Source organism: Pollicipes pollicipes, unplaced genomic scaffold (genome assembly GCF_011947565.3).
Source record: "Pollicipes pollicipes isolate AB1234 unplaced genomic scaffold, Ppol_2.1 Scaffold_2555;HRSCAF=2994_pilon_pilon_pilon, whole genome shotgun sequence".
Classification (NCBI taxonomy): Eukaryota; Metazoa; Arthropoda; class Thecostraca; order Pollicipedomorpha; family Pollicipedidae; genus Pollicipes; species Pollicipes pollicipes.
In genome coordinates this window covers 34,235,319-34,245,809 of record NW_023596136.1, presented here as the reverse complement: position 1 = coordinate 34,245,809, position 10,491 = coordinate 34,235,319, and positions in this window count along the sequence as shown.

Sequence of the window (10,491 nt, the reverse complement as noted above, 5' to 3'; positions counted from 1 at the left end):
GCTCGTTGCACAAGACTGCAGAATGTTGCAAAAGCGGTTTGCCACCAAGCAAAGCAAGATAGCACCATAGTATCATCTTCAGTGTTTTTATAAGGTGCTAGAGCTTCTCAAGGAAAATTTGGAAGTTGTTGCAAAAGGCTGCAAATTGTTTCAAACTTTTTTACAGCCAAACAAAGTAAGTTATCTTACTGCTTTGATTGGCTTCTCAAGGGAGTAGAGCTCCGACAAGAGGATTTTGAAAAATGTCGCATACGTTGCAGAGTGTTGCAAAAGGGGTAAATAAATATATTCGATTAGAGTCATTATCTCCACAATTAGAATAACTACCACCAATTACAGAAAGTAAGCGTGTGTGTACCACCCTCAGTGGTTTCCGAAGCTATAAGTGCTCCTACAATTTTTTGTGTGAAAATGCTGCAAAAACTGGCAGCATGTTGCAAAAGCAGCTTACGGTAAAACGAGGCGTAACAGAGCTCCAGAACTACCTCCATTATCTTCGCAAGCCCCGAGAGTCTCCTAAAAAGCAATAAAGAAAAAGTTGCAAAGTTGTTAAAAACCTGTGCTGCCTAGCGCGCTCTCCGATGCAGCGTGACATTCGTTGAACGAATTTTTGTGATGTACTTGTGTTTCGACCCTTTCTTGTGGTGTTCTTGCATATTGGTCCGTGAGTTTAATGTGTCTACTTGTATTCACATACTCGATTATGACGCTTTTCCCTTTCAAGGGAATAGCGTCATAGGAACACTTCATTTAAAGAGAGTGGCCCATATTTGTTTGGGGTTTGAATTGGAATAGCTCTGATAAAGGTCATTCGGTGCAGGTTACAGCCCTGCCCTTCCTACACCTAAACCCTTTTAATTTCTGAGCTACTTGTTCGCGAAGGTGTCCAGACTTTTTTGTGAGACTATAGACACTCAGGTACACGAAGCATCATTTTCTCTGCTGGTCTCTCTTATACCACAAAGACGCAGCGTTAAGTGCATCAAACGGCCAAAAATGGTAAGATATTTATTTTGCGCCATTCTTCTTACCTGCCCGGTGTCATGCAGAGCACCAAACGTGGCATCATGTATTTCGCCAGCCATACCTGTGCCGACATGGGGTGGTTTTCGGCCGCTCCAACTGACAGGTGCCGAGCTTAGCCGCCGAGACGAGCTGCCGAGCCGCCGAGCGAGTTTCACCTGTGAGAAGTCACCTTTACGGAAATTGCACTCTGTGATCTCTTTGAATGTTTGAACGCGACCCGCAGCCAATCTTGCGGCACGTGCCATGAGAGCGCCGTTGCCTGCACACCGACCGACACGCTTCATTCTTCCGCTGCTGTGAAGGCGGTCACATTGAATGTGCAATGACCCATAACCTTTTGATAGAAGTTAAGGTAATGAACACAGTAGTGTTTTCTACGCGGCACCGGTGTTTATTGCTGGCTTGCCAACTGCACCGCAGCGTTTTTGTGCTTAGAGTTATATAAATGTTGTGAGCCTAACGCAGCATTCAATCCCTCATCCTGCAATGCGACCTCAGAACCCTCTGAAGATATGCAAAGTTCCACCGAACTTTTTTAAAACAGTGGTGAAATTTTGGGCTATTGAGGCTATTTTGGGCTATATCATTTTTACACGTGAAAATTTGAACCGCTTGACCTCAGCTCTATGACCTGGTTTTTCAATCACGTCGATAATTTGTTGCTAAAAGATGACAGCTCAAACTTAACGAAGGGTTCCCGCCTTTGTGACATTATTTATACTTTGGTGAGACCTCAGGACTAACTAGTATCTAGTATGTAGTAGAAGTACAAACCTTAACTTTCAGAACAGTTTTGAGAAAACTGGCGGCACAGATCAAATCGGACAAGTCCTATCTCATAAGTGAAAAGTGCAAACATATATTATACTCGCAGGACATGCGCTCCAAATATGTTTTCTTGGCTCATTCTTATATATACATATTGCTCTGATATACATAAGGCCACCAAATGGCCAGGCCATCAAAGGTCAAGCAAGGTCAAGCCTCGCCGTTGCGACCAGGTCTGACCATTCGAAGGACGTTCAATACAACCCTTAATGCCACACATCCTGCGACTTTGAAATACCTTCCCAAGGCCGGGTTCCCAATGAAAATGGTTTGTTCGGTTGTGGATGTAGCTGGGCACACGCACACGCACACGCACACGCACACGCACACGCACACGCACACGCACACGCACACGCACACGCACACGCACACGCACGCACGCACGCACGCACGCACGCGCGCGATTAAGTTCTTCTACCATAAGTCTCATTTCCGTAATAACTAGAAAGAATGTCCAGCATCTTATATTGTGCAACACAAAACGCGATTCGTGACTACAACATACACAAATTGTTCAACTTTGACAGGGAGCCAATCGACGTCCACGCTATTTGGAAATCGTGCTCACGGTCGCTTGATCTGGACGGCTTGACGATAGCATAACTTATGGCCTTGGACACTGCATGACCTATGGCGTACTAGGATACAAACGACGTCGCTATGACATCATTCATGCCTAAATGGGCATGAAACAGGCTTCACATGATAGTCTGCGCACTTTCGCAGGCATGTAGCTCAGAAGCTAGATGGTTTTACGTCTTAAGAAGGGTAGGGCTGTGCATCGTACCGAATGGTCTTCGAGATAATGAGAATGATCGAGAAATGATCTTCGAGATTTTCAGTTAAAAATCCCACACAAACGTGAGACATTCGCCTTAAGGAAGGCGCCTTGACCGAGAATGTGAACACAAATAAACTTCTTGCACTCACGTTAACGACAAATTTGCAAGAACGCAATGGGAAAGAGCCAAAACACGAGCACAATGATATTTGGCTCAGCGAACACTTTTAGCACCGTCCAGCCACTTCTCGGCGGGTTTGAGGTACTACAAGTGAATGTCAGGGTGGCGATTTCGTACGGCTAGTTTTGTATCATCTCAGCGTCACACAAACGTTCCATGTCGCAGTCAAATAATGCCGTATTAAGGAAGATATTCGCTAAATGGAGAAATTGTGCTATCTAGGGCAGTCTTCTCCACCTAAAGGTATACCAATAGTTGTAAGTGAGCTTTTTCATCATATCCGATGTTTGCTTCGATATCGTCAAATGTGAAACATTCCCTTTAACAACCATGAAAGAATTATGTCTGGAAATTTGCGTGGCGGCCGTAATCTATGATAGCACCATGGCACGCCTGGTGCCGCAGAAATATGCTGTATTTTAAAGAGATCACTGGAATCATTCCCGAAGGCGATTGGACGACGCGAGAAACAGCGTCGCATGGAGGGCGGAGATCCATCTCAGCCGGGCCTTTGCTTCGACGAGCGCCAGCAGAATGGTCTAGTGGAGCGCACCGATGTACGAGACGTGTGCGCTAATGCACGCTGAGACGAGACGAGACAAGCGTTCCTCCAGTCCGTTCTGTCCCAATGCCTCTTCGCCCTGAGGCGTTTAGGAAAAATACAGCCGGTGGTGGTATTCAATGAACGGAACGTTTGTATGATCCGCCAGTCTCCAGGAGTTCCGAAGAGAGGCCAGGAGCTGACGAAGATACTCGTTTAATGAACGAAACAACTGATATACCAGGTGGGTTTCCCGCCCTAAGAGCGCGGGTAATGGGTCCTGATTGACGGTGCCACTGGCCCCGGTGCGACCCTTCATATTTTTTTCGATGTCCGAACTGGTCGGCCCAGGTCAGGTGTTATGTTGTTCAAGGTCTCCTGTGACCTGTACGAGGTTGATGACATCAACCAGTCTGTCTGAAATGCCAGCTGGTCTCACAGTTCGGATGTTCCGCATGACCAGGTCACTGAGTCCTTTTTTGTTGAGTTTTCAGTGATGTCAGCATTTGTCGAGATGCCAGATCTGCCAAGCTTTCAGTTGTGAAAGCGATCTGACCCTGTGGACGACGTGGTCGGTTTGCTGATGCCGGATAGCTTGTTGAAGTCAGCGTGGACATATGCCAGCCGGTCTATTTTGAACGGGCCATTTAAAACATCGAACCTGCCCTGACTTGTGGTTTGACCTCCTGGTCCACATGCTTTTTTAACTGATGGTGGACAGGCGGGTCAGCTTATGACTGATCCGCCAGAGTTTGGATGGTTTAACCCGCGTCCGGCCGGGGGAGGGAAGGGGGGGGGGAGACTTCCCCTGGGATCTGCAACTTCCAGACCCGGTGCGAGCCAAGCAAAACATGGCATTTTGAAGGTCTCATCAAATCATGAAGAATGCATACCATATGGTTGAATTCAGGTCAGAGGTTACGATATGTCGAAAATGGTCGTTGCCATAGATACAATTAAAACCTATACTAACACGTTAAAACGGATATTAGGGGCACGAAAACAGGCGGGCAGACTATAGGGAGTCCATTCTGACCATTTCTTTTTCCCCACAGAGATCAGGTCAGACCGGGTCACCGTTCAAAGTTGTTGTACCTGTAGCCTAGAATAACGGTGCGTTTCTTCACAATGAGCTTATGACTAAGTCTATTTTATTGGATGCATCTGTGGGAAAAATAGTCCAGACGCAAAAGTGTCATTTAAGGGTGACCTAGAGGTTAACTGAGATCAAAGGTGGTCAAATTTATAAGCCATCAAAGAAAAAAATGCAGTCTTTGTGTCCGGGTCTTTGTGACCAGCGCCTTGCTTATCTTTCGTCAGAAATAGTGTACCGTATGTCCACAGGTACTCAAGATCGCACAGCTGTTGTCCACATTATGCACAAACCCTTTGACGCTTGGCAATGTGTTTGCAACAAACTGAGAACAGGTTCGTCGGTACATGAAATTTGACATCATATTCACAAACACAATAGGAAGATGATTACTTGCGTCGCACTCGTTCATCTGGCCTCTCCGCAGCTGGTAACATAGATTATTGATTTTGGGCGAACTCATATGACCTTGCATGCATTCACGTGACATATTATGAGCTCATTATACATTACAGCGATATCGCAATACTTTTTCAGTGAAGTATTCGCATTCGGCATCCAAAACTACCCTTCAGAACTGCCTCTTTTGAGATCGACATGTATTTTGCCGAAGGTTCCCATAGAGATAGGTCATAACTTCTGCCATGGTCACGACCTCCGTGGTCATGCGATAGTTATGCATATAAGTAGGCAGCCTTCCCACATATACAAACACCAAGACTATGCAAAAATGTGTACTAATTTGTGTTGTTTACGAAACACAGTTGAGATTGACTTGACCTCACGTCACTAGTCTCATATTTTGAAGACAAAAAATTGATAGACACATACTGTAGGTATTGCCATCCTCTATTTTTACGGCTACTTTGAAGAATGGCAAATGATCCACAAAAAAAATTTTGGGTGATCAAAGTTTTTTAGCCGTTGATCTTATTGACCTGACCTAGGTCACTGATTTCAGTAAATCGAAATTTCGGCTCGCCCAAAGGATCTCAAATTGATAGATAATACGTACCGAAAATTTCGTGCTGCTGCTAGCGTTCGTTTTCGACCTGTGCTCGAAATATTGTAGTGGGGAAGTCAACTCCCCGACCGGGCGCGGATAAAATGTCTAAATACCCTGATCTGATCCCATTATGCATGTCTGATAAAAACAAATTCAAACTGTACAACTCTGACGGTCGGTTGACCACACATGCATATGGTGCCCGTGCGGTGTGTTACCTCCTTTTGTATCAAACATTAATTTACAACTGTTCGCGTGCCGATGGGCCATGCAGTGGAATGCTCTAACAGTTCTGTGTAGCGTTATGCCTCCAATTGGGTTATGTCGGGAAAGTGCGGATTGATGGCGATTTCGATAAGGCATGACTGACCAATGCGGATTGATGGCGATTTTTAAAAAGAATGACCAATTTGGCGGGGAGGAAGGGGACCGAGCTCGGTGGGTAGCGGAAATGCAGCGCAGGCATTTAAGGAAGCGTGCTCTTTGCAGCACTGAAAAAGGTTTGACCCCTTCGTAGGGGTCACCATCTAGTCCCCACAGATGGCCACAATACACGTGCACACCAACCAGGAGGGTAGATATCTGCTACCTGTGTTGCTTGAGCTGTGTTCGTTTGATTTGTGTTCCCGTGATTTTTTGCTTTGCAATTGGTGCTATCAGCTGACAGCTGATGGCAGCGAGCTTGAAAGGTTATGGTCGATTTTGGGGACATATGTTTGGAGTTGGAGGTAGACAGTTACGTCGTAGCAAAGTTTCTGACAGCAAAAAGTTACACCCGGGCTATTGATCCCGCGCTTGGGCAACCGAAGGCATAAAACAGCAAGAGTTGGAAGTTGTTTATTCGTGTTCATTTGCGTAATAGAAACGCAGCAGACTGGTGTCAGCTGCGAGTCAAGGGCACATTTCCATCGACATGAATACTTAAGCACACCGCGGTGCCTACCCTTCTTGCCAGAGTGAGAAGCAGGCGCCACCACGTAGCCTCAGCAACCGAGAGAGTTGCAAAACCCCGACCTCACGTGTATTAGCACAAACCTATAAGCATAGGCGCGGGCGTGATGTCACTGTCAGTGCAGTTCTGATGATGAATGAAACATAATCCTTAAGTTTTGGTGCATATTGCTGGTGGCGCCCCTTTGCCGGGTCACACCAGCGAAAACCTCTGTGAAACACTTGTTACCGGTTCAATCCCCATCTCCCTATTTCCACCTGGGATCTGAACGAATGTTTATCTTAAGTAATGACGCATACGGTCACGCGTTAAAACACCGCTATGTGATCATCTGGGCAAAACAACGGCTGCTGCTCATAGGTCAATGACGTGGATGTCACATCGCCGTAGCGTTTTGGCCTATGCCATCGGCATAAGTAGCACCGAAAGTAGTGCTGCACTGCTGTCTTGTTTGCTTTTATTGACTGCGACAACGAAGTTGACTGCAACGGCGGGATTAATGAAGTCCTGTCCGTGTGTGATACGCAAAGTACGGGCTTTCTGGAAAGAGGATGTTTTTATACTCCAGCGCTGCATTTCGGTTGGTCAGGAAGATAAGCGGTACCCGTAGCGCGCCGCTAAGCAGTAGTACTTCACCTTCAAAAACCCGTTAATAGGTGGCTCTGCTGAGCACGCCGCGGACGCAACACAGGCATCCGAAGTCCGATGAGTTGATGAAAATTAGGGCAACTTTTTGGATTTTGCCCACCCACGAGCCGAGGTTGTCTCGGCCGCTCAAGCGGCGTTCTGGATCCATCATCGGCATTCATAACCTTTACTCGATTGCAAGTGTTCCCCCATGTATAGATGCATGTTGCCCATCGGATGCACCCGCGGCGGTTTCTGTCCTCATCCTGTCTCTTATTCACATGCATCGCTTTATACCGTCGCATTGCAGCGTCTCGTCGCACCGTGCGTGCCATGCGTCAGCTTAAAGGGTGTTCGGGGTGCCATCTGTTGTTTTGACGGAACAAGTAGGAACTCGATGAATTTAGATACCTACACATAGAGAGTCAGCGTCTTATCAATGCAACGCACTGCGGGCCTCCCAACTCCATCACATAGGCATGAAATATGAAGTATTGCACAACACAGAGCGTCGATTCCCATTACGTTTTAGACTATCTGGAATTACTATGTCCAAGAGGGAGGGGCCACTCAAACCATCGGATACAAACCGTTAGCCTCTATCCACAGCCTACAAGAACTCCTGTCATCAAACGCTGCATGACGTCTGCGTGACCACTGTGAAATGTCGGGCTTCCGCGTTTGCAAAGCTGCAGCCCGAAACGTTCAATCTGGTAGCCACTCCGCGCACGGCTTGCCACGTCGAGTCGCAGATCTGACCTGCCCTGCGTCGGTACCCAGCTGCAGCGGCCCTGGGTCGAGCTGCCGGCACCACATACAGGGTCAGCAGTGACTCTCCCGGGCCGGGGCGCGGCGCTAACTCATGTGCTGCTGACCCGCTCGCCTCCTTGTCACATCACCATGGTGTGCAGTTCGTTCCAAACGAAGACGAGACGAAGCGGCATCATCTGCCCGCAGCATCGACCGCGTCAGATGTGTGTTACAACCGGCTCGCAACAAGATAGCTGCCAACCACATTGCTGCTCCGCAGGCTGAGGTCTCGTGGCCGCCAGAGAAGACTGTGACCTCGGCGAGGTCATGGCCCGGCTGACTCCGGAAGTGCCACCGATCAAAACTGCGCGCAAGAGCCGCTCGTACCCCCTCCCCCCCCCCCCCCCCGCCAGCCAGCGGAAGGCCTCGGGCGCGCCCGGCTGAGCCCGGCTGACCCCGGGTGACTCCGGCGCTCGGTGTGCTGAGCGTTACGCCATCGCCTGATAGCAGCATCGATCGGGCTGAGTACAGCTCGTGGTTTTCCGACATCGACCCCTGACCCGTCTCAAACCGGTCGATCGGCTGCCAGTCGGGGAGCGTTGTCGGAACACTGCCGTCTGCCATCAGGTAGATGCACCTTTGAGGCGGAGTCCAATCCGGGGCCTGACTACCCAGTGTTATAATGACTCAAAGTTGATATGTTTTTGAGCGGAGTTCACCGCGGCCTCTATGCGGGGCACCAAAAGGTCCGGCTGTCAACAGAAGCTTCCGTTCTTTTCTCGTTAGACTAAGTGCAAACAGTCTGCATGAGCTTCCGTCAGCGCATGTGTGTGTTTTCCTCTGTCGTGACCCGTTTCTCACTTCCGCCGGAGGTTCGGGAGAGGTAGATAGCCGAGTACAGCTTTGATGAGGCTGTCCTGCTCTGTGAAAAGGGTGAGGAGCACCTGCACATGGCCTTTCTTCAACTGCGGCTATTACCTTGGCAATACAAGTCATTCTCAAGAGGATATTTGCGAATGCATATCAGGATCAGTATCCTACCTTCAGTGGCGGAGCACGTATGTTGGGGCGTGCTGTCAGTCACGAAACATGCCGCCTGGCCGAAAGCCTCGCGCCATTGTGACGAAAACAATTACTCCAGAAACCCCTCGTCTGGCACAAAAAACGGCGTGGCTACACGTGCGCAGACATGCCGATGTCTTTGTGAATATGGTTAATGATGGCGAATGCTTCGATGAATAATGTTACTTGTGGTGTCTTGAGTCATGCCGTTGCCGGCCGTTTTGTCGTCTTTCCTTTCATAGGGAGCACGTCGGAGCTTTGAATCTCTTTGGAGGAGCATTGTTCCTCCCACGCTAGGATTATGCCGATCCCTCAATGCCCGGCACAAATAATTACAAAGTCGCCCAAAAAAACTTCAAAAATATGATCGATCTCATGCTTGGTGTAAAATTTGATCTTCGCCTCCCCGCAGGAATGTTGTGAAGCTCGGCCTTTTGCGAAAGATTCTGCCAAAATGGCAGCCAGAGAGTGAGAAGATATGATGCTTCCTTTACTTCCGTAGACAATGATGGGGCTGAAAGATTCTGCCAAAATGGCAGCCAGAGAGTGAGAAGATGTGATGGTTCCTCTACTTCCGTAGACAATGATGGGGCTACGTTGATTTGGAAATGTTAGGTATAGGAAGTAGACTTCTGATGAAGGAAATGAGTTTGTGCTGCCGTGGTACGGGGATCTGTCGCGTGATTTTAGACATTAGAATAAAATTGACGAGATGGGTGCCAAGACCAATATCTCATAATCTGAAATGGTGGAGAGAGAAAACAGGTTTTGGGCCTCAAGCCATATACCACCCGTCCAAACATGTGAAGTCGAGTTTTAATGAGATGAAGCCCCGCCCGTATTCGTTGGTATGCACGAGTAATAACAGCAGTGCTGATACATACGGAAATAGGCAGTACGGGATGGCAGCTGTGGCGGCGGCAGCACAAGCCTGCCTTTAATTTGGCCTTATTTTCACTTTTGTCACGAAAGGTGTCCATTCTGACAGCATGAGCTAGACCAGTGGCTTCAGGTTATCGGTCAGCCGACTAACTATAGGAGAAAAGGCTAACATTTGGCATGATTTAGTGCACACGCACGTCTGGTCTGAAGAAATCGAGTACCACCGTGGAGAGATTGACTTGCGTGAACATAAACGCTACAGCATAAACAATGTTGTGTTTACGTTTTACATACAACATTTGCGATTATTCTGTCGAAAATTGGCAATGAATAGGCCACGCACATTCTGCTTAAGTGCGGCGCATCTCGCCGTTAGGCCGTGAAATTCAACTTATCGCCTCTGTTGTACAGTCTGAGATTGTCATATCACCTGCTTTTGCCAATGTTTCAGCCTTTGACCACCCTCCAGATGCCATTTGACGGTTCATGACACGTTACAATCGATCAGGCGCTTTGGTACTATGCCACAATCATTGTCATGTGTTAGTGTCATGCGTGCGCTTGCTTGACCGACAGACTTAGGCCACCCTGTGAGCTGCGTCGGTGTCGTTACCGTGTGGTGGTTACCAGTGTGGCTACACCGCTGTAGTGGCCGGGTGACAGACTTAGGGATCCCATAACATGGTCAGCAAGGCGAGTTGAAGTGCTACTTAACTGAAGAGCCGAGTTGTTCAGGACATGTAGATGGGCTGGTGTTTTCAT